This window comes from Sciurus vulgaris (genome assembly GCF_902686455.1).
Source record: "Sciurus vulgaris genome assembly, chromosome: 11".
NCBI classification, from domain to species: Eukaryota; Metazoa; Chordata; class Mammalia; order Rodentia; family Sciuridae; genus Sciurus; species Sciurus vulgaris.
The window spans coordinates 89,005,641-89,028,144 of record NC_136472.1 but is presented as its reverse complement, the minus strand read 5'-3'; the positions used below and the strand labels follow the sequence as shown (position 1 = coordinate 89,028,144).

Genomic DNA, 22,504 nt, shown 5'->3' with positions numbered 1-22,504 from the left:
GTCTCATAATCATTACTCTACTTTAAACCTTAGTTCAACTTTTTTAAATCTTACATATGAGTGAGATTATGTGATAATAGTCTTTCTTTGCCTATTTTATTTCACTTAACACAATAATCTCCAGTTCCATCCATGTTTTTATAAATAGTGGGATTCCATCCTTTTCAATGGATAAGTAGTATTCCATCAGGTGTATGTACCACATTTTCTTCATCCCCTTATCAGTTGATAGACATTGAAGTTGATTCTGTGTCTTGGCTACTGTGAATAACTCTACAATAAATGTGGTATGTCTCTTCAACATATATATTTCAATGTCACTGGATACATATCCAGTAGTGGGATTGCTGGATTAATCATAGCACATTAATTAATTATAGCACATTTAAGTTTACAAGGAACCTCCATATGATTTTCCACAATGGCTTTACTAATTTACATTCTACCAACAATGTGAAAGAGTTTCTTCCTTCACATTCTTGCCAGCATTTATTTTTGTCTTTTTGATTTCAGCCATTTTAACTGGGGTGAAGTGATATCTCATTGTAGTTTTGATTAGCATGTGCCCAACAACTCAGGTTGATGGTAGCATGTGGCCAGGAAAGTGCTCAACTCATGGTGGCTGGGAAGTGAAAAGAGAAAGAAGAGGGACCAGGGTCCTAAAATGTCCTTCAAGGGCCCTGCTCCAATGATATAATTTCCTTCCACTAGGCCCCACCTCCTAAAGGTTCCATTGCCCCCAACAGACCATGGCTAGGGACCAATCCTTCAACAGATGGGCCTTTGGGGGACATATATCCAAACAGTGCTTGTGTTTGCTGCATTAATGCCCACATTGCCTACTCCAAACTTCCGTCTATTTGCTTAGAACTCCTACCTTTCCCACATCGCTTCACTTTAGTCTAGCTTTCCTACTTAATCAGCTGGGAAAGCTTTACTTTTCTCCTCCTCCTTTCCATCACCTTCTCCTTCCTTGTAGAGTGATCTTCACCCACTCTTTATTGTCTTAGAGAAAATAGTTCTCCAGTCCAAGACGTATCTCCCACCCCGCTGCAGTTCCCTTGATCCCTTCACATCCTACCTCTTCACAGAAGGTATCTCCACTGTCTCCCCTGTCCTGTATTTACATCTGCTGTCCTTTCAACATTGGGCTCACAACTGGAGGCACCATTTTCTTAGAACACGATTTTTGCGACTGTCTTTTATTTTTACTGGCCCTTTCCTCTATGCCTACAAACATACTTGTTTTCCTCTTATCCTCATAAAAATTTACTTGGACCCAACTTTTTTGTTAAGCTGCAGCCTCAACTCCCTCCTTTCCTTCACTGCCAAACTTTTTGAAAGAATATTCAAAACTTGCTGCCTCCATCTCCTGCTTCACTCAACCTGCTGACATCTGGCAGGCCTCCCTCTCCACCACTCCACTGAAACTGCTCAGTAAACGGTCAGTCATTATGTCTTAACCACGAAATCCAATGGCCTCTTTCAGCATTCATCCACTTCTGCATCCTTAATCACCCTGTGACAGTAGATGAGAGTGACGGGTGCTTTCATTCATGCCTTATTGAAAATCTCTCATTCCTTGCCTTTGGTGATACTTCCCTGCCCTGGGTCTTCCACCACTGCTCAGATTGCTTTTACTCTTGCTGCCAGAGTTCTGTTCTCAATGATCATGTGCTTTTTGTTTTTTTCCATCCAAGGCTGGTATTGCAAATCACATCCATCAGACAATGGTCAGGTTTTTCAAATAAAGTTTTATTGAGACATAGTCACAACCCTTCATTTGTGTATCCATTTATGGTTGCTAAGTAGTAGTAGTAATAAAGACAATATGTCCAACAAAGCCTAAATTATTTACCCTCTGAATTCTTTTTTCTAAATATATATTTAGTCATAGATGGACACAATACCTGTCTTGTATTTATTTATATGTGGTGCTGAGGATCCAACCCAGTTCCTCATTAGTGCTAGGCAAGAGCTCTACCACTGAGTCACAACCCCAGCCCACACTCTGGATTCTTTACAGAAAACATGCCGAAACTCTCTAGAGAATCTACACAGTGGCTCCCAAAGTGTAGTCCCAATCCAGCAGCCATGGACATTACCTAAGGACTTGTGAAATATATAATCCTTAAGCTCCTTCCTAAAACTGAACTTCCTAAATCAGAAATTACAGAATAGGACACAGGAATCTATGTTTTAATAAATCCTTATGTGACCATGATGTTCATTAAAATTTGAGAACTGCTGATCTATGCAATCACCTGGAAAATATCCCAGGTTTTCAAGTGCCACCCATGCATGTGCTAATAATTCTTCAATAAAGCTCTACCACTCTCCTACAAATTAGCATTTCTAGGTAACTATCAAATATTTTCACTAGAATCTCATTGAATTATTCAACAAACTCATTTTCAACATCCATTATAGAGCAAGCTGCTATCTGTGCAGGGACTGGTTTGACAGATAAAAATATCACTCCTGCAATATTTGAGACATACTTATGCTAAAGAATTACTCATTGTTTATGAAAAATTCAAATTTAACTGAGAGTCTAGTGTTTTGACTCAATCTACCAATCTAATGCCTGAGTCCTAAAATGAGTACTGAAAAGGTTTCTACTCTAAACAAGTGTGACGTTCATCCAGGGATCCAAAGACATAAATATCATTTAAGGCAATAAGAAAACCTCAAATCTCACATTTCAAAAGTCTCTCTTCCTACTTCTTTTGTCAGAACCTACAAGGTCTTTTTGAGTTAAGCACTGTCAAATATCTCTTCTATATGTCCATAAAAGGGGATCTGATTCTCTACTCAGGTGTGAAGAAAAGGGTTAGGATGTGAATCTTAATGGAATAATAAGAAAGACATTGTGTATAATTGGATCCTCATATCTTTAAATCTTGCTCTTTATCAACCATTATATGTATTAAGGATTAACATAGTGGAAGTTTACTAATTTTAAAATATTTTAATAAATATTGGTTCCATTGCTTAAAAATGATACCCAGTGAAAATTTCATAGTTTGGAATCTGGATCAACAGTTAAAGGGAGGTTTCAGTTCCAACTTCAGACCACAGACCAGAGCACTGTAGTTCATCTGGTCATATTTTACCCTGTTAGCAGGATAGGATACAGGAAAAACTCTTTCACATTGCCTTTGCTACCACTGATGACAACAGTGAATGTAAAACATTCTATTAACCAGCATCCTTTGCAAAAAGAGGGCAGATTTTGAAAACAATGAATTGGTTGAGATGCAAATGTTTAACCTACTTATTTGTAAAAAAATTTTTCTGACAGTTTTCTGTTTAGAAAGAAGACAATTTCCTAAAACACAAAGCAAGGCATTTTTTTTTTTTTAAATTAAGGCTTTAGCAAAGAACATTCCCATCTAAGTCTGAGCAAACTCATTTTTAGAACTTTCCCCAAATGCCCCAAAAGAAAACTTATTGCTATTACAATTCACCCATGCCTGAACATATTCAATTGAACCTTCTATGTAATAGAAACAAGGCCAGCAGAGACAAATGAAATTCAGACTTTATCTCATTTTCGCTAATAAATACTTTTATCTTTGTCACCTCATTTTAATCAATACTGGTTGATTTCAATTTAACAGTTCTTCTACTCAGGTTTAGGTGGAAAAGGAAAACAATAGGAAAAAGGAAGCTGCCAGGCATCAGGATAATGTGCAAATTGAACACAACTATCCCTGGTCTTGAATTTCTAACATTGTTGTACAGATCTAAATTTACAACTCATAAATTGTATTTGTTTCTACAAAGGAATAATCTGTAAGTCTTCTTTAAATGGAAAAATTTCATTACAATAAACCACTAATCTAAAAATTTCACATTTTTTTTCTCTTTCTTTCACACACCCACTAAATACGTTTCCCTCTAGTTGTTCCCTGGATAAATAAGGATTGCTATGAGAGACTAGGAGTATCAAGTTAAGAATTTGAACTCCATATGTGGTAGTTAATGAGCAATAAGTCACACTCAGGTTTGTGTCAGGATGTGACAGCATTAAACAAAAGTAGGGCTTTTCAAGATATCTGTAAGTTTCATATTGGAATGAAGTTCATGGAACTCAGACAGACACATCATGTCCTAACCAGCAGAGCACATGCACTAGAGCAACACCTTTTTCTAACTCTGTTTTATAAAATGTGGGCAACTTGTTTTCTTTTTTAATTGTTTTTTATATGCATATATATATGTATATATGTATATGTATACATATGTATGTGGGGGTGTATATATATATGTGTGTGTGTGTATATGATGGTGGAGTATATTTTGACATATTATATATACATGGAGTATAACTTATTCTATGGTTACCTATAGGCTTTCTCTCCTTACCTTAAGCTCTCTATGAGGGCAAGTTATTTGTCTCCTTGACTCTCCTACCACCCGAGCAAGCTGCCACTGTATAATAGGGTCCTGTGGATGTACAGAGAGTCAGTAAAAAGCAGAATGGGAGATGAAGAAACTACAAAATGTGGTTATAAGCTTTTACTCTGAAAGTTGCGCTTACCTGTCCATTTAAATACTGTTCCACTATTGTAATCACTAGTAGTTTGCTAATGCTCTTCATCAAATCTCAAAGAAGTTTTTAAACTTTCATAACCATGAAGGAATCTTGAATTAATGCTTCTCTCAGCAGAATTCAAGATAACCTGTTTTTATCAGATGTCTAAGCAGTTCTTCACCACCAGTAGACAGTCAGATAAGACACTTTTAGAAATGTACTAGTTTATAAAAGGCTTACATGGCATCTTTAAAGATTTTTGTGTTTGACTCAATACCTTAAGCCAGAAATGCCTTCTTAATCTTTAAAAAGAGTCAACTTCTTACCCTGGAATTTACCATGTTAACACAAATAGTTGCTAAAATTATCCCTGCCATCAATGTCATCAGTCTAATTCACAGTGTGCAGGAGACCGTGGTATAAAATGAATACTATTTGCCCCAGTTCCTAAGGCTCCTTACCCCAATTGCATGCTGTGCCTTCCTTGATTTAGCATCTATTTTAGCCAAAACGTCAGTGCAAACTTAGTGTCTAGACAGCTCTGTATCTGCAGGTGTGTAAAGAAAATTCACTGTACTGAAATAATACTAAGGGGATAATTACTTAATGAGTTAACCACTTAAAATGTGGATATTTTTTCGAGTTGCAAAAGACTCATTCAAATTAGAATGGTGAAAGAGGGATTGTATTTTTAAAACCAGTCTTTTAAAAAACTTGCCTTTAAGATTAGTGAATGAGAACATATATAAATATGTATGTATACATACATACTCTAAACAAGCAAATGAAATACCAGCAATAACCTGTGTTCATTAAAAGATGGTTAGTTTTTGTTGAATTAAAATCAGATCCCTCCACCTTCAGTAACTACTTACTATTAACACATCTGCTAAATCAGATGAAATCAAATCTGAATTTCAAACAATTTAATTTTTAAATAAGTGTTACATGAACATTTACCAGCATAGGCCCATATTTTTCTATGAAATATCTGCAAGAACTCCTCACAGATGTGCGTGAATAAAACATCTATCTAAAAATATATTATTGAGCAATGATAAAAACTGAGACAGCAAAAAAAAAATCACAAACAAGCTTTCCTAACACTATCTTGGCATACAAACAAGTGTATGCTGCAAATATGAGTATTCTATTTCCTGAGGTACCCAAAATGCTGAGAAGTAGAGTGTTGTAAAGAGGTCCCTGAAATGAAAATATTCACCACAGAAAGAACAGTTAAACTCAGCAGCCTGGAATTGCTGGTGTAAAGCCAGCAAAGAGTTAAACACCTAGGCTAGCTCCATAATGAATGCTTAGTAAGTTTGGCCAAGGAATATCAAGTAGATACCAGGGCTGGAGCAACTGCTAAAGGGATGACCTCCTTGAATCTCATTTGCATAGCAATGAGATGTCACAAAGGCATTAAGTCTGAAACTGCAATGCTGTTTCTAAGCCATGCTTTATTTTGTTGTGACATTAAGCAAACTGCTTTTTAAAGTAAAAACAGAAATGATTCCAACAATACAAAGTTGGGGGGGGGGGGGCATGGATGTGTTTTATAAAACAGACTGGAAAACAATTTGCAAAGAGCTACTGAGTCACTCTGAGAGCAAAACCAACTGAAACAAACAATAAAATAACTTTCAAGGGTATTTCTAAAAGTGAGATGAGGTAAATAAGTTACTGGCTTTTGTCAATTAGTATATGTCATTTGAGCCAAGAATAATGCATGCCTATTCATAACAGACAAACAAATATGTCAATAAAATGAGCCAAACTCTCTCAAAGTGTATCTGTTGCAGCCTTAGGCTGTTGTCTATTCTGATGCAAAAGGCTTTAATTACAGTTTGGGGTTTGTTTTTGTTTTGTCCTGCGTATTTTATTTTAAGAAATTTGCTTGCAAGTAATATCATTAGTTGAAAATAAGGGAGATTGGGGGGTTTTTACCTCTCTGTTTAAGAACTTTTACCATATGAACTTCTTTCCAATCACTGGATTAAATTACATATACAACCACGGTTGCAAAAAAAAAAAAAGCAAAAACAGCACTGCAAATCAAGTTTTTCTGTAACAAGCAGTTACAAACGGAAAAGCTATTCAACAAAATCTTGAATACGCAAGCTTTACCTATATTTTTTAAAAAGAGAAAAATGTTTCCAAGATTCAAATGTCATAGCTCCTTTCTCTTTCTGAGTCTTATGCATCAAATTCAAATTTCAAATCTACTCACAGTGTAATTAAGCAGAAAAATAAAATTTCCTCCATGATACTTTCAACATACAACGGAACCAGGTGAGGTTGATTCACAGCAGCAGTTACCAAAGAACAAAGATATTTACTCACTTCTGTTATAAAGAGAAGCCAAAGGAAAGTGAACTTTTAGCTATTATTCAAATTCCTGAACTACTTTTCCAAAGGCATAAAAATAAATCTCTTACCTTAGTGATTTTGATAGAACCTCAAATTATTCACCAGACATTATGAATCTACTTCAGGCAATGAAATTAATATTTCAGTAAGTCCTCTTCCATGAAACAGGAAGCCTTTTAGTAATGACCTTGGACCAGATAATAGGAAAGGCAGGGAAAGCAGGGTCCAAAGCCAGAGGGTAATTGTGATTCAAAGACTCTTTTATGCAAATAAGACCCCTAATCAAGCTAATGCAATTTTCTACATTTTATCTTCCATCTTTTTATTTACATTCAGCTGAGAAGCCAAAAAAATAAAAAATAAAAAAACAAACACACACACACACACACACACACACACACAACAGATTCCTAACTTCTTGATTCAGACTCTCTTATGCAAAAAGAGTCATGGGGAACTGTGCGATGGTCACTGGGAATCTAATAGCTCATTCCCAGGGGTCGCATGTCATGGACCAAAAACAACTCTGAAGTCAGTTCCAGCAAGTGGTAAATTACTCAGGCAGGGTGCAAAGATCCACATTTATTGGACACTAGTTAACTTTTCAATTCCTTTTGTGTTGTCAGCTGGTCTGGAAAGGAAAAGTCATTTCCATTCCCAAGAGAGGGCATCTGCACTGCTGACTTTCACAAGGCAGTCAGTTCACTTTCTGCGGACGTGTGTGCACACAAACATTTTAGAAAATTGTTGTGTCCTGAACACAATAACCCTGAGTATGGAGCTTTGGCATTCAGAGTGCTTTGAACTGAAGAAAATCGAAAGGCCTCAGAAGTATGATCTTTCTTTCCTTCTCCCACCCTCCTTTCTCCTGCTTCCCTTTTGCCCCCAAAACAGGCAATAAATACTGGAATTATTCTTCTCCAAGGTGTCGTAGAAACTAGAACCTCTCTCCCCGAGAGTCAGCCATATAACCTGGAAATATTATTCTAGCTTTTCCCCACTTTTTTTTTTTTTTTTTTTTTTTTTTTCTGTACAGGAGCGGGTCATAAGGACACTTTCTGAACTACTTTGTCAGGTAGCAGGTCATAAGACCCTCATCCCAGAGGGGTCCTGTCCCATATCCAGGAAAAAGAAAAGTCACAAGACAGGCCAAGAAGAATCTAGACAGACAGGGCTTACTGGATTTCTCCCTGCAGTCCATCCCCCTGACATCATAGCCACTTGCCCCCAAATCCTTCTACATGCTGTCCATTCTTCATTGAACCTAAGCATAAAAATAGATAAGATTCCCTGGGTATTTAGGTCTTTATTTCTGAAGGTTCCTATAACATGTAAAACTTTGATTAAAGTTTTATGTTTTCTCTTGTGAATCCATTTTTGTCAGTTTTATTTCAGAGCCAGGAACCCCAGGAGAACTAAAGAAACATTTCCACCCCTATTAATTAAACCACGTTTGCCATACACTAGCAGGTGTTTCAAAGAGTATTCTGTTCTAGAGAAGATAGAGAGTTCTTCAGGATCACTGTGGCATGACAATTATGAGTCAGGCAGAGGATGGCCAGAACTAGCAGTACAGAGTTAGATAAGCCTGGGTTAGAATACTGACTTTGAAACCTCTGCAGCAATATCATCTTAGACAAGTCACTTATCTCTGTGACTCAGTCTCTTCATCTGTAGAGGCAAGACTGCTACCTGCTGGTAGAGTTGTTGGGTAATAAATGAGAAAATACACAGAAGGTTCTCATCAATGTTAGTTGTTATTAACAAACAAAAAAAAGAAAAAAATGTGAAAAATTATAAATGTAAAGTTCTAAGCAAATGCAAGTCACTGTTATCAACACTCTAAACAGTTCTTTTAAATAGTCTGTTATCAAGTCAAGGCCACCAGCTGGTCAGCAGGAAGATTTGGAAATGTTCTGTTTCCTAGGATTCTTCATCCACATTCTTCTTTTCTCATCATCCCTCAGAAACGGCATGATTCCTTTGGTAAAACTGGGATGATAAAACAGGCCCTAGTAATTAACCATAAGCACAGTCTTTGTTCTTGTCACCTTTATGTCATTCAAGTAATCCATAGCAGCATGGTTCTGGGTAGGCGTCTCAAACCTGGATTCACAGCAGCTACAACAATGGTTCTCAAAGCTCCCAGATAAGGAAAGCCCATCTCAAATCCCTAGGTCACCCCAAATAAGTGCACAATCTTAAGTTTCTAAAAAAGCCTGTAGTTACTATGGGAACAAAATTTCAAAATACTCCTTCCCAGTAAGTCCAATCAGATAGGTGCCTCTGATCTCCTATGTGGAAATTCCAAAAGTATCTGAGAAGACATCTGGGGCAACTTTAAAGTGGGTCCAATTTTTCTTAAAGTTTTAGGCAGTAGTTTGATAACTAAGTAAGTTAAATCATTGTTTCACACTTATATAAGCAAATTATGGCATATACTATAAAATTAGCATAAATTTCTTAAGGAAAATTCAGTTTTCAAAGAAATCTATGTAATGCTCATGGCCTACCCTCAAATTCTGAGAGGATGAGGTCATCCTCCTTTACTAGTATGGGGAGTCCTGGCCGTCCGCAAGAGTTTTACTTTCGAATCTTGGCCCAGCCAATTACAGTCCATGATGTTGGTCCATTCCTAACCATATTTTTGTCACCTGTGAAGTGATGATGTTTCTACCTTGCAGAACACCAGATGCCAGACGTAAAGAATCTGATAGAGCCGACGCCTAAAAAATTCTTAGTCACTTTCTTCTTCCCCAGCCCTCTTTTCCTTTCATTAATTATTATCTCAAAGAAGGAGGATACTCAGAGTTCCACCGAGCAGTACATATGCCTTCTTTTGAGTACACTAAATTATTCCAGCATCTAAAAGCCCAGATACTACATTATCCATCCATTTGAAAAATATTCACTGGGCATCTATTTTGTGACAGGAACTGTCTATAAAAGAAAGGGTCCAAGAGTCAAGTAAGGTTGTGCAAATACACCATTCAAGGTTATAGTTTCACAGATGCCATCAAGACTACAAAGCCTTCTCAGTTTGAGGAAGGGCAGAAGTAATGTCAAAACATGCTGGAAATTTAGGTAATTGATGAGGTTTAACCGTCTCCACACTGTTAACTAGCAAAAGGGTCCCAATTTTCATCAGGGTTATAAATAACAACTGGAAGTTATTAGTGAACCAAAGAAAAACATAAAAAGCCCCAGGCCCAAACAAAAGAGAAGACTCTGTCAGTAGAGTCATCAAGACGTAATTGTTGGAACCTGGTCACCAGTGTGCCATCTACACAGCCTACCCATTTATTCTCTTGCCAGTTGAGTGATATAATCGATCATACCATTTAATCCCAGCACTCACAGGCTACTCCAGCCTGCCTTAAAATCTGCATGGAAGCAAAGGATCAAAATGCCCATTCATCTAAAGAACTGTGAATTAACTCTCTGCCTTTTTAATTACTCTCAATTACTTTCCCACTATTTATAAGGATTCTTTTTTTACATAACAAAATCCAACTCTAATCAATATATGCAGTATATCCCAGCTGATTAGTGTAATTCTTGCTCCACCATGATGCTGGAGCTGTGCCAGCCTTACCTAGCACACAATTAAATGTCTGGTAATGCCTGCTGCTACCCAGCAGGCCTCATGAGCTAATAGAGAAAAAATGGGATTTACTTTTGCCTGAACCAGCCCCTATGTGCCCTCACTTTCTCATCTGCTTATAGACACGTACAAAGTGTGCCTGGAGAAATAAAGGCCTGAAACAGTCAAACCTAAAAGGCACAGGAGCATGAAAAACGGATCTCCAAAGTCTAACTTGTCATCCTCTCATTTAAGTAAATCCTTCCAGAAATAAGATAGCCCTCTTCTCACCTACAAGTCCAGCACTGAACTGTGAGCAAATTCTGAGCACAAGAAATACTCAGGGATCTAGACTCACCTAAATCCAATATTATAAATTATGTTCAGTGTACCTTCAAGTCAATTTTCAATAAACACAAATCGCTTAATAAGAAATTAAGAGCATTACATATTTCTCATGCTCCCATGGATTTGGTGTTAATGAGATTGTTTGTTAAGCTCACAGAATGACAAAATGTCTGAAAGACAGACAGCCTTTTCCAATCTCCATTCATTCAAGAAATGATCATTGAACGTTTTGTGTAATATGACATTCCCAAGACACATGTCTGTTCACATGTTGATTTCACCAGCCTGGCTCTCAAATAATGCATGTAACATAGTGTAATTGAGAAAAAAAAAAAGAGATTTGGAATTTTATAAGACCTGCATTTTGACATATTCCATTGCTAATTGCCAGGTAACATCTGCATTCATTTATACACAAACAAGCTTTACTATATTACAGACACCATACATCCAACCCTTAAGGGAAGATTCTCTTGCCCACATGGTCAGAACAGAGTAAGCAGCACTCCTGGAAACCTCTGTGTCTCAGGATACACTGGAATACCTCAAATCCTTATGAGGTATGTTGACAGCAATCTAGTGTAAAATAGTCATGGAACATGATAATGAAGTTTTGATTCATACCTCAAAACAATGATTTTTAATATTTGGTCTTCAATGTTCAATCAATTGTGAAAATCAATAATTGCTATCCAAGTTGACACGAATATGGTCTTTCAATTTTAAATACTAATCAGTGGCAAGATCTAGTACTAACACGAGTAGGGGAACAAAGATTAATATGTTATGCCCTGAGTCCTGAGAACAATGGCATACAAGGGTTAAGAGACAGCAGTACAGATCATTTTATTAAGAGATAATAGTGCCATAATAGTCATAACACCCATTAAGAAGCATCTGCAATCTGAAAAGTCAAGATATTCCCAAACCTGAAACTTTTTGAGTACTGATGTGACACCATAGGTAGAAAATACCACAGTATGACTTTTTCATGCACAAAATTAAAAAAATTAAAAACAAATCTGAAACCTTAAACACTTCTGATCTTGAATGTTGCAGAGATGGGATACTCAACCCAAATTAAGTGTAGTGTGGACCTGAGTATAGTGATAGGAGAAAACAATATAGCAGATAAAGTCTAAGCAAGATCTCAGGATGACATGGGACTCCAACCAGTGACCACAGGAGCTGGGGAGGCTGGGTAATACACATGCCTTCATAAGCAACAGGAGAGCAGAAGGCAGAAGGAGGACTGCATAAATAAGGTTTGAATAATAAGAGGGATTTCTTTGAATACTCCCAAGACTGAGAATGGAATTGATCTTATTTAGTTTCTTCACAGAAGAGAAGACAATGTCAGAGATATAATTCTGGATTGGGTTGCCCTGGACTTACTTTCCAGAAATTTTTAACTTTAACACCTCCTCAACATCTCCATGAACAAGGTGGGCATTTCTCTTTTCTGTAACTCTAATCCATGTTCCCCCTTTGGTTTCCCCTCCACTGCTTCTTCTCAAGGCTGTATTGATAAAGGTCAAGCTCTTTCAGTTTATCTGATATTTGAAAGAAAATGTATTTCCTATATATATACATATTTCCTATATATATCCATATATATATAAATATATACATATACATATTTCCTATATATATATCCATATATATATAAATATATATACACACACACATTCTTGCCTCTCTTTAAGAGGTCTGACATTCAAAAATGAAAACTTTAAAAAAATGAATTAAAGAGAGGCAAAATATTCTTTACTTTTACAAAAGAATTTGTAGTATCTACTTAAATGAGTAGTGAGCTTCTCCTAATTGAATACATTTAAAATGTGATTTGCTTTGAAAAATGTGATTTATATTCAACATTTAAAAACATATCTATCGTATAAGAGCAATCTAGGCTTATTCACTCTGATTATTATCATAAGCACCAATGAGCTGTATGAAAGTGGAAAATCTCAAAATATCTTCATCTCCCTCTCTCTGTCTCCTTTTGGGGAGAAGGTATAATATGCTATTAATCCTACCTATTTAACAAAAATATACAGAGTGTAATTGAACAGAATGTGTACAGTGCTGAATGCAACTTAGGAATAAAGTGATTAATGCAAGTAATTACAGTATAAAATATACACTTCTAAAGTAAAAGAAGATTAATTATTGGATAATTCAAGGAGATCTAAGAATTTGATCTGGCATTACAGGATGCTTTCATCTTGTACTTCCCATTTCAATTGTCTAGATCACCCAATTTTCTTCATCATTGTAGTTGTTTCCTGAATATAAATGTAAGGCATTACTGTCCCACTATGAATCCAGGGTCTTCCAAGCAGATGATGTCACATGGATTTCACCATCTTGCTGATTTAGGATCACATATGCATTAAGTCCTTTTTTGTGCCTACTTAGATAAACATCAACCAGCAGATAAAATTAACTTCTGAAAGGTTAGACACAATATTTGGTTAATACATATCATGCAAAACTTAGCCCAAGGTAATAAGAGTGCTCTTAAGACACTTGCCAACAATGACATGGAGGTGAAGAACCAGCACATGCCATCAAAAACACTAACAGTGTAATGTGTACTTATTTCAACCAGACTGTGAATGATCTGCTATGCCTACAGGACAGATGGAATGCTAGATTACTTTTAACAGCCCCTAGTTAGAGAACATACCTATGAAGACAAGGAATTAAGAAATCGTAAACTAGCTATTTGCATTGATACCAGCATAAGAGGCAGACCAAATTTAAATTGCAAACAGGTTGACAAATCTTCAAGGGTTCAGTGAATCATGTTTCTCTCTTCCTCACCTATTACCTACATTTCCAAGCTATCTCTTTACTAACTGCAGTACTTTCAAACATTTATAACCATCAAATGCAATTTGAAAAGAAATATACCCTACTAGGATACTTAAAAAAAAAAAAAGAATTTCTAATCTCCTGTGTGCCTGGAAAGTTTTTCATGCCAAAAATCAGGAATAAAAAGCATTTGTACACTAAACCATCAACCATAAAACTGAAAAGGATGCAGAGAAATGTGAAGTTAAATGTAAATTCTGCCATCAAATAAATATAATATAAAGCTAGTAGTTATAAAAGTGAAATTACTTTCACATATTACTTCTAAGCTGCTAGAGTATAAATTCCACTATAATAGTTTTTCTTTCCAATCCTATTTTTTTGGAGGAAAGAAGCTTCCCTAAAACTTTGATGATGCTTCTCAATGTTAGCAGATACCAGGAACCACGAGAATAGCCATGAGAATAGACATGGAGAAATAACAGTAAACAGTTGTTACACAGCACGCATACATGCCCACACATGCGCGCTCCACACACACGCACTGCTAAAATCAAGAAGCACAAAGTGGCAAATGGTCAAGTTCCAACAGCTAAAAAGATCCAAGACATTATGAGCTTTTAATGAGTGAAACATGCCATAAGAAAGAGACCTTCTGTCAATAAATCCCAATTCTTGTTCACTAATTAAACCATCTTATACGGTGCCTGAATATGTAGACACCAGACTTCAACATTTCTTAATTATATTCAATTCCAGGCATATTTTTCCATTTAATTGACATTCTGAAATGCCTTTACAGTCCTATCAGATAGGTACCAAATTCTCAAGGGAGATTACCACACACTTATAAATTCTGATTCATTTGATTGAAATTGTTACTATGAAACATTTTTTTTTCAAGTGTGGGAAAGACTCCTATCCCATTCTACCCATAACATCAGCCACATTAAAATCATCTGCATTTGGTGCACTTTCATGTGTACATTTTTTTGCAGTGAGGCTCTCTACAACCAGGCTAATCTGAGGAAACCATACCTACAAAATCCAGCCTGGCATGGTACCATGCCTGATGAATCAACCAACTCACTTCTCAGTCTACCACAGGATCCCCCGCCATCATTTAGTTACCACTTAGAGACAGAAAATTTCCAAAAAAGACTAAACCACTTCTCCTACAAAGATACTGCTTCATTGTGCTTTTCAATAAAACACACACACACACACACACACACAGTGTATGTGATAGAAAAAAACTGACACACTGTCACTGAATTTAATCCATATCATCTGGCATTTACAAATGTTATGCTGAATAATATTTAGCACTGTTAATAATTTGGGGATTATTTCAAGTGTGAAACATTAATAGCTGCTCCACAGTGCTCATCTTTCAACCTTATGTGGTACTGGAAAGGCTCTAAATTTTACCCAAATTTTGGGATTAATTTAGTTGAAGTTCTGAGGTTATATTTATCCTTTCAGTTAACTTTGCATCTCTGTGCCTCATTCAACAGATGCACTTATTTCTGACATCTCAGAAAACAAAAGGAAGAAAGAATAACAGAACACTATTTGCAACTGTTCTGCAAAGTACAAGTATCAACAAGTCATGGTGAACATCCAAGGTTAAAATTTTAGCCTTTTACCCATATTCTGAAAGCTAGTATTACTTGATGATCATTCACCTGAATTTTTTTTTTTTCAGGTTAAAAAGAAGCAACAAACCTAAATTCTGAACTTCTAAAAGAAAAGACCCATCAGTGTTTTGTGTGCCCCAACTAACCCTGAGATTCATAACTCAGCCTCGAATACAGGAAAGCAAGGAGCTAAGTACACATCATGGCACTTTCACGCAGGATTCCAGACACCTTCAAACAGCCTAAAAGTTCTCTTTGAACCTGGGGTGGCAGGGTAGAGATCACCAAAGGATAATGGATATACAGTCCTGCATACATTCTGGAGTCTTTCCAAAAGAATGAAAAACATTCTAACAGCATATTTGGCCTGTTCCATGAATATGTTCTCCCCAAAATGAGCCCTGTCTTGACCCTAAAGAAAGGAAGGAATTAATTTTGTAGTGCTTTGTATACATTCGGGCTAAACTAAGATTATTAAATTGAACTATATTCAGTTTATACTCATAAGAATTTACTCCAGTACATATTCATCTCATTCACACTATTCTAGGTCCCTGCCCAATGACATTTTTTTGCCAATTAGTAAATGCTCCCATGTGTTGATTTCTAGTATGCATACATAGGCATCTCCCATCTTCCCAACAGAATAGTAAGAGCAGAGAAGCAAAGTATATTATTTTACTATTATTTGAATTCTGCCCATTACCTTGGAAGAGAGGGGTAGTTTCAGTAAATATTGCTAAAAAGAAATGTGAAAGAAATAAATTTTAAAAGAGAAAAGAAGCAAAGAATAATAAAATGTAAAAAATAAAAGTGAAATATCTTTTAAGAAAGAAAAAAGAAAATGGCTTTAAATTTCTTGTGACTTTCCCAAATGAAAACAAAAAGATACATTTAAGACATACAAAAGCAAGATTTAAATAAGCACATTTCTGTTATTTAATAGAGTCTATGATTCAGTCTTGAAACCCTGAAAGCTCAGAAAGCTGAAATATTAAATTGGGCTCAAGTATTCCTCTCAGGTCCCCTGTATGACTGACTTCGAGGTTCTGGCAAGACAACTCTCATGATGTATTGTCTGAGGAAAGACTATCTGGCAACACTCTACAAGCTCCTTCAGGGTCTCCACATTTATCTACATCAACCTAGTGAAAAAGGTGACTCTTTGATTATATGGAGAGTTTGATCATTAAGTTTTGAAATCTGTTCTCAATTTTCTTTAACCATCATCATGACAGTAAATCCATTTTCAAATTTGCATCCCTTCCACTTAGTAGGGGGGGAAAAGACCTCAAACAGAATAGACTAAAATTAAGATTAGCCTGGGAATGCCATTTCAATTCAGAATGACTAGAATGGGTCATTTGTCACTGTTATATGTAAATGACAGTCTGTTTTGGTAGGCCCGAAACTGGCTTGAAGCCTTAGACAACCATCAAATATGTTCTGGATAAATTCAATCTGCAGCATTAAGCTGATTTTTTAAAAGAAAGGCAAACTTATTATTCTTGGAAAGGAAGGAATGAAAAAAACCAAAGGAATAAAAAGCTTATTAAATGAGAAGATACTTTTCAAAAATCAATAAATTTGAAAAACCTGTAGATGCAAATTGACCAAATTGAAGGACAAATATTTACTCTCAGAGTCTTCACAGTAGATGCTGTGGTGATTCTTAAGAGGTCAGGCTATAAAACATCCCCAGCCCCCCTCACAACTGGTAAAAAGATATTGACAGTGACAAATCCAACAAATAGAGATCAAAAAAACATTGCAGAAAGTTGTATACAAAGCAATATACACCAAGGGTTGAATTTGTTCCTTTAATGTTTTTAAGACATACCTACATATCTCTGGAAATCAAAGTTTGGCTTTTTATTTTTATTTTTATTTTTATTTTTCTGATCTGGGAATTAAATCCAGTGGCACTCTACCACTGGAAAACACCCCCTGTCCTTTTCATATTTTTATCTTGAGACAGATTCTTGCTAAGTTGCCTAGGATGGACTTACACTTGTGATCCTCCCACCTCAGTCTCCCTGGTTTACAGGTGTGTGCCACTTCACCGCCATGCCCAGCACTGCTCTCTCAAGGAAGAAACTGGTGAAACAAAAATCTTTCCCTCAAAGTCCCTCTTTCAGATTTTCTTTCTAACTTTGGTGTTTTCCACAGTCAGTTGACAACACAAGTTGTTCAATAGTTCTTGTTAGGCAATCAAAGGAATTTTGTCAGAATGGACTGTTTCACCTGATCTCATCAGATGCTTTACTGCTCAATGTTCCTGCAGAAGTGGGGGAGGGGGACCTGGGAATGATCCACAATGGGGGAAACCAAACATCCCCAATAGTATCCTTTTCCCTTTTGCCTCAGAGGGAAATGCCAACCCACCAGTCAGTTGGACAGATGTTGGGTATGTAGGCTCACCATTCCCAACTCCAGGATGTAAGGGTAAGATAAAGCCACTGTGATAACTTTTGTGATGTGAGTCATTAGCATAACAACACAACCACTATGGAGGGCACTCCTCATACTAGTTGGTAGTGAATGAATACCTCTCCTTAATGGTAATTGCCTACTTCTTTCTATTTGACATAACTCAACAATATTAGAGCTGGTTTTTCTGCAGCATGAGAAGAATGCAGAAAATAACATAACCTGATGCACCAAAATCTTCTTACTAGAGCAGCCAGATGAGCCCACTTTACACAAAGCTGTGCACCAGCAAAACAATCATGTAATGTACAGGTCAGTGGACACCCACTCTGTTTATTGCTTCTCATTTCAGTTTTTGTTTGCTTTTTTGAAGCTCAGCACAAATGTAATTACTAGTTAACAGTATCAGTCCTATTAAAAATTGCCCAGAAAGATTGCCAGGAAACAGAATAATTAAAATTTGAAAGAAGGAAAAAATTTAAAAAGTTTGAGAATCAGTCTCTGGTCAACTAACACTGGCTGTGAAAATCCTGCTAGTTAAAGAGATAGAGCCAGCCCAGCAGCTGACCAATTTCTGATCTCTGAGCCAGCTGCCTTTCAAGTGGAGTTCTCTGTGTGGTTCAGATATGAAGACATTATAACTGGACAGTTCTGGGAACTTTCTCATCCCAGTGCAGTGTGCATAGAAACTGGTTCCAGCATCATCCATTGTCCAAGTTCCAAAACAGCAACAACAGGGATTCATGATTGAATATCAGCCATTCGGTTTAATTCGAAGAGTCAACTTTTTTTTTTCTCCTTGTAGAATGTTTAAAAAATTAAAAAAAAAAAACCTTCCCCCACCACTCCAACCCTATTAGATAAAAGCACATCAAAGAATTTAAGTTATTACGCATTTTTTTGTCTTTGTCTCCTGGCGCCCTTGTTTTCTTGGCTGTTCTTTATTCTCTCACTGTTCAACTGCTCCAATTTAAGAATTAAAAGAGAAAAAAGTAGAAGGAATTGTTTCTGTGCAATTTCTAGAATTCTGCAGAAACTCAATTTTTTAAATTTCCTCTCCCTTCTCTCTCCTCCATCCCCTCCCTTTCTTTCCTGATTAGATTCAAATCTCCACGTCACACTAGAACCTCACTGAGCTTCCGATAATGTGAAGAGAAGTTCCGTGCCTGCCAGTGGAGACGAAATTTGGGCTCTCTTTGATCCATACTGAGATGTGGGTATCTCGGTGCTCAATTCCTAGATGGCGGGTTAGCTCTATTCACCACCAGAATTTGCCTTCTGAATCAAAGCAAAGTCATCTGCAGTCTTTATGGAGGTTCTCAGCCTCTCTGCATTTATTTTAGCTCGGCCCCGGTGCAATCAGAGACTGTAATCCTAGCAACAAAGCCAGGAGCACAAATCCACCAAGATGAACTGGTCGGCCAGCTCCCCCGCCCCCATCCTCCCTACACCCAGACTAGTCTTTGAAAAGACAAGCGTCGGGGCCAGAAAATTAATATGTCCGAGGCGAGGAGGAGAAAAGCGGCGGAATACAAGTGCCCAGAAGTGATTCGGCTGTTATCTTATGTACATCTTTTAAACATCAAGGACCAACAAATGGGAACCCAAACCGGTCAAGCCCCGGTGGGAGCGTCGCCTGTAGCTAAGCGCCTCGTGGACAGCTCGGTCCCCTCCCCTGGCGCGCCCTCCCCCATCTGGCTGGGGCCAGAGTGAGTGGGGGAGGTTAGCGCGGGTTTGTCTGACACTTGTAAATGGCAGAGGGATCCAACTTAGGAACAAACGCGCCGGAGTCTGGGGGCGGGGAAGAGGGAAGAAGAGAAAAGACTCTTCAGTCATTAGCTCCGTCCCGCGTTCCTCCCTCCGGCAGCGACTGCTGCAGGTTCGCGGAAACCCCAAACGGAGTCCCAGTCTGCGTGCGCGGGCGGCGATGAAATGAAGCTCCAGCCTAGGAACAAGGAGTCTGCCAGGCGCAGAGGGACCCCCACGCTGCGGCCCGCTGGCTTCTCTCCCTCGTGGGTGCCTCTCCTACTCCCCTACGGCGACCTTCCACTCTCCGCAGCCTCTTCATCTTTTCAAATCCATACAGAGAACACTCTTCCCCCAATCCCTTGTTTGCCCCCATTATCACACCATCACACCTCGCTGCAGCCTCAGGATACCACCGCCGGCATGCGCGCGCGTACACACACACACACACACACACACACACACACACACACACCAGAAGCGGCCCCCTTTCTTCTTTTCCCGCAACCCAAGAGGTCCCTGAGCTCAGAGCCAAACTCCTACCACCACCTCGTCCTTGCCCTAGGCGCGACCCCGCCCATGAAAGTGGGACCGCGAAAAGTAAAAAGTTGATTTCTGTAAAGTCTAATCATCGCCAATGTCTCTCCGTTTCAGAAATCATGCATGACAAAAGTCAGAGAGAGAGAGAAAGGAGGGGGAAATACAGACCATAGCACTGCTAAAAATACCCGGGCTCGCCACCTCTCGCAAACCCGGGGGCCAGATGCACTTTAGCTCAGCGACCCCCACTGGCCAAATCCTCTCACTCACCAAGCGCCAAGAGAAAGCGGTCCAGGCCACCTCTGCTGCCTTCCCGCCCGTGTCGTTCAGATCCCCACACCAGTCTTGCACACACACTGGCCTCTGCGAGAGGGTATACTCAGCACCCAAAGGGGCCTGAGTCCGAGCTGGTACGCCTTCATGTTCCCACACCTACCCCGGGAGAGGGCTGCTCCACATTCTCGGGATGGTCAGACCTGCACTGTTCTCTTTTGGAAGACAAGCAGACATACCGCACGCCCGCCAAAAAATCCTGCACTTTCCCAAAGCATTCCGTTTTCCTCTCCCTGTCACGATAATAGAAACTGTCTTTCCTCCTGTCTACTCTGTAAAGGTTGTCTCCCCCAGTTCAAAGGCCGCTACCATTCAGTACCTCTCACCATGCCCACGACCTCTGCAAGCCAGACAGACGTGGGGAGCGGATCTCCAGGCTGTCTGGTAACCTGCAACCCTTTCTGGTCAAAGTAAAGACTGGACTCTTTAATCTGCACGGTCCCTCGTCTACCAAGGACCCAACTTGTGCGCCGCCGGGTCCCCTAAGTGCACACATCCACTGGCATCTTAAAATCTCCACTGAGCCCGGCAAGCACCAGCTACCAAAGAACCTTGCCGCCTGCATTTTCTCATCCACCTGCAAGCGGGTAGCCGGGGCTGGAGGTGGCTGGCCAGAGATGGGTGCACCGATCTGGAAACCCCCTTTTATCCTCTCCCTAAATTCTTATTCCCACACTTGGCCAACTCTCCTTGCCAACCTGCCGGATCTAGCCTCAGGGCCCAGCCTCCGGTTCCCTGCTTGAATCGGTGGTGGCTCTCTCGGCTGCCTAGGCAGGAACTTTACAAGGTGAAAAGTTTCCCCCACGCGCTCTGCCGGCTTTTGCTTCCCCGAGTCCACCTCAGAGCCCATTTGCACCCAGCAGCTGGGGCTGTGCTCCAAAAGGAGCGCTCCAGCCAATGCACCAGGCAGTCAAATAAACACGCTAAAATCTCCACGCACCCTTGCCACCGCCGGCGATCCACCGCTCCACCAAGCGCTTTTCCCGTGGTCTTCCTCTCCGAGTGCTCTTGACTAGGGCGAGCTGGACAGCCAACCGCTGCCACCGCAGTGCCCGCCGCGCGCTCGCGAGGACTGGGGCAGCAAGCAGAGGCGCTTGGCGCTCGGGACGCTGTCGCCACTGCCGCGGGTTTGCAGTCGGAGGAGGGGAGCCGGGAGGAGAACGGCAGCGGGAGGAGAGGAACTGGGGCTCGAGATCCCAATCCGCAGCCCAGATCACAGCGCAGCCTGCCGGGAGAGGCGCCGGCTCTCGTGTCTGCTCTGAGCTGCGGCTGCCGCCGCTACTGCTCTCTGCGTAGCTGCTCCGGGTTCCCCATCACAGCCGACGCCAACGCACCGCCAAGCCCCTCACTGGTCTCCCCCTCTCTCTTCTCGCTCACTGCCTCCTCCTCTCAAACCGCGAGCGAAAGGGGCGAGAGGGAGAGAAGCATCCGCGTCGGGGATGACTAGTGATCTCCGAGCGTGGCGCACGGACGAGGGGGCGAGTGGGAGGGGGGCTGCGGGGGAGACGCGGCAAGCTGGAGGGCGCTCCCGGCGTCGGGCCTGGAAGCTGGACTAATTTTAGAGCTCCAGTCTTCCTCCACCCCACTCTCAGTGCTCGGGGATAACACAAACGTGGTTTCCTGCCGCGAGAAGAGCATGGTGCCAGCTTCAGAGAGCTCACATTGCACATCGTCTGACCCAGACTACAGCCCTATATGTAGATTGCACACGTTACTCCTCTAGGGCAGACAAGGAAACTGAGGCATAGCGAGGTTAAAATGGGTTCCCTATGGCCCCAAAACTAGTTTGTAGCGTGAAGATTATACCATCAAAAATGCTGTTTCACTTTACAGTACAGGGTTCCTACTACTTTTCCACATATTTATAGAACCCGGGGGTAGTCCATTACCGTGTAGAGGAGGAAATTAAACCAAAGACATATCAGATTATGTTCTCCTTTGACCCCAAACCATCTTTTTTTTTTTTTTTGAGGCGAATGGAGAAAAGATACTTGGAGATGTGGTGGGGATGAGTGATTGATTGGGGGTTTCATGATTTGCAATTACAACTGTTAAGTCCTCGTATTCCAGTAACTTCTGCCCCACTCACACTCCCTCACCTTTCTTTATCCCACGCTGCTGTGGCGAAGTACACTCTTGTCCCCCACAAAGTGT

General features: G+C 39.7%; 1 protein-coding gene across 7 annotated transcripts in view; it reads right to left on the bottom strand.

Annotated features, from left to right (window-relative positions):
* Positions 1–21,648, bottom strand: part of FAT3 (FAT atypical cadherin 3) — a 621,727-nt gene extending 600,079 nt beyond the window's left edge. For 5 of the 7 annotated variants that reach the window (XM_079105517.1, XM_079105518.1, XM_079105520.1 and 2 more), the window contains exon 1: positions 21,291–21,423. The gene's annotated coding sequence lies outside the window, so the exon portion shown is untranslated. Of the gene's footprint in view, positions 1–21,290 lie in introns of all 7 variants that reach the window. The other 2 variants (XM_079105519.1, XM_079105516.1) reach the window with 2 other exon arrangements.
* Positions 21,649–22,504: the final 856 nt, after the last annotated feature.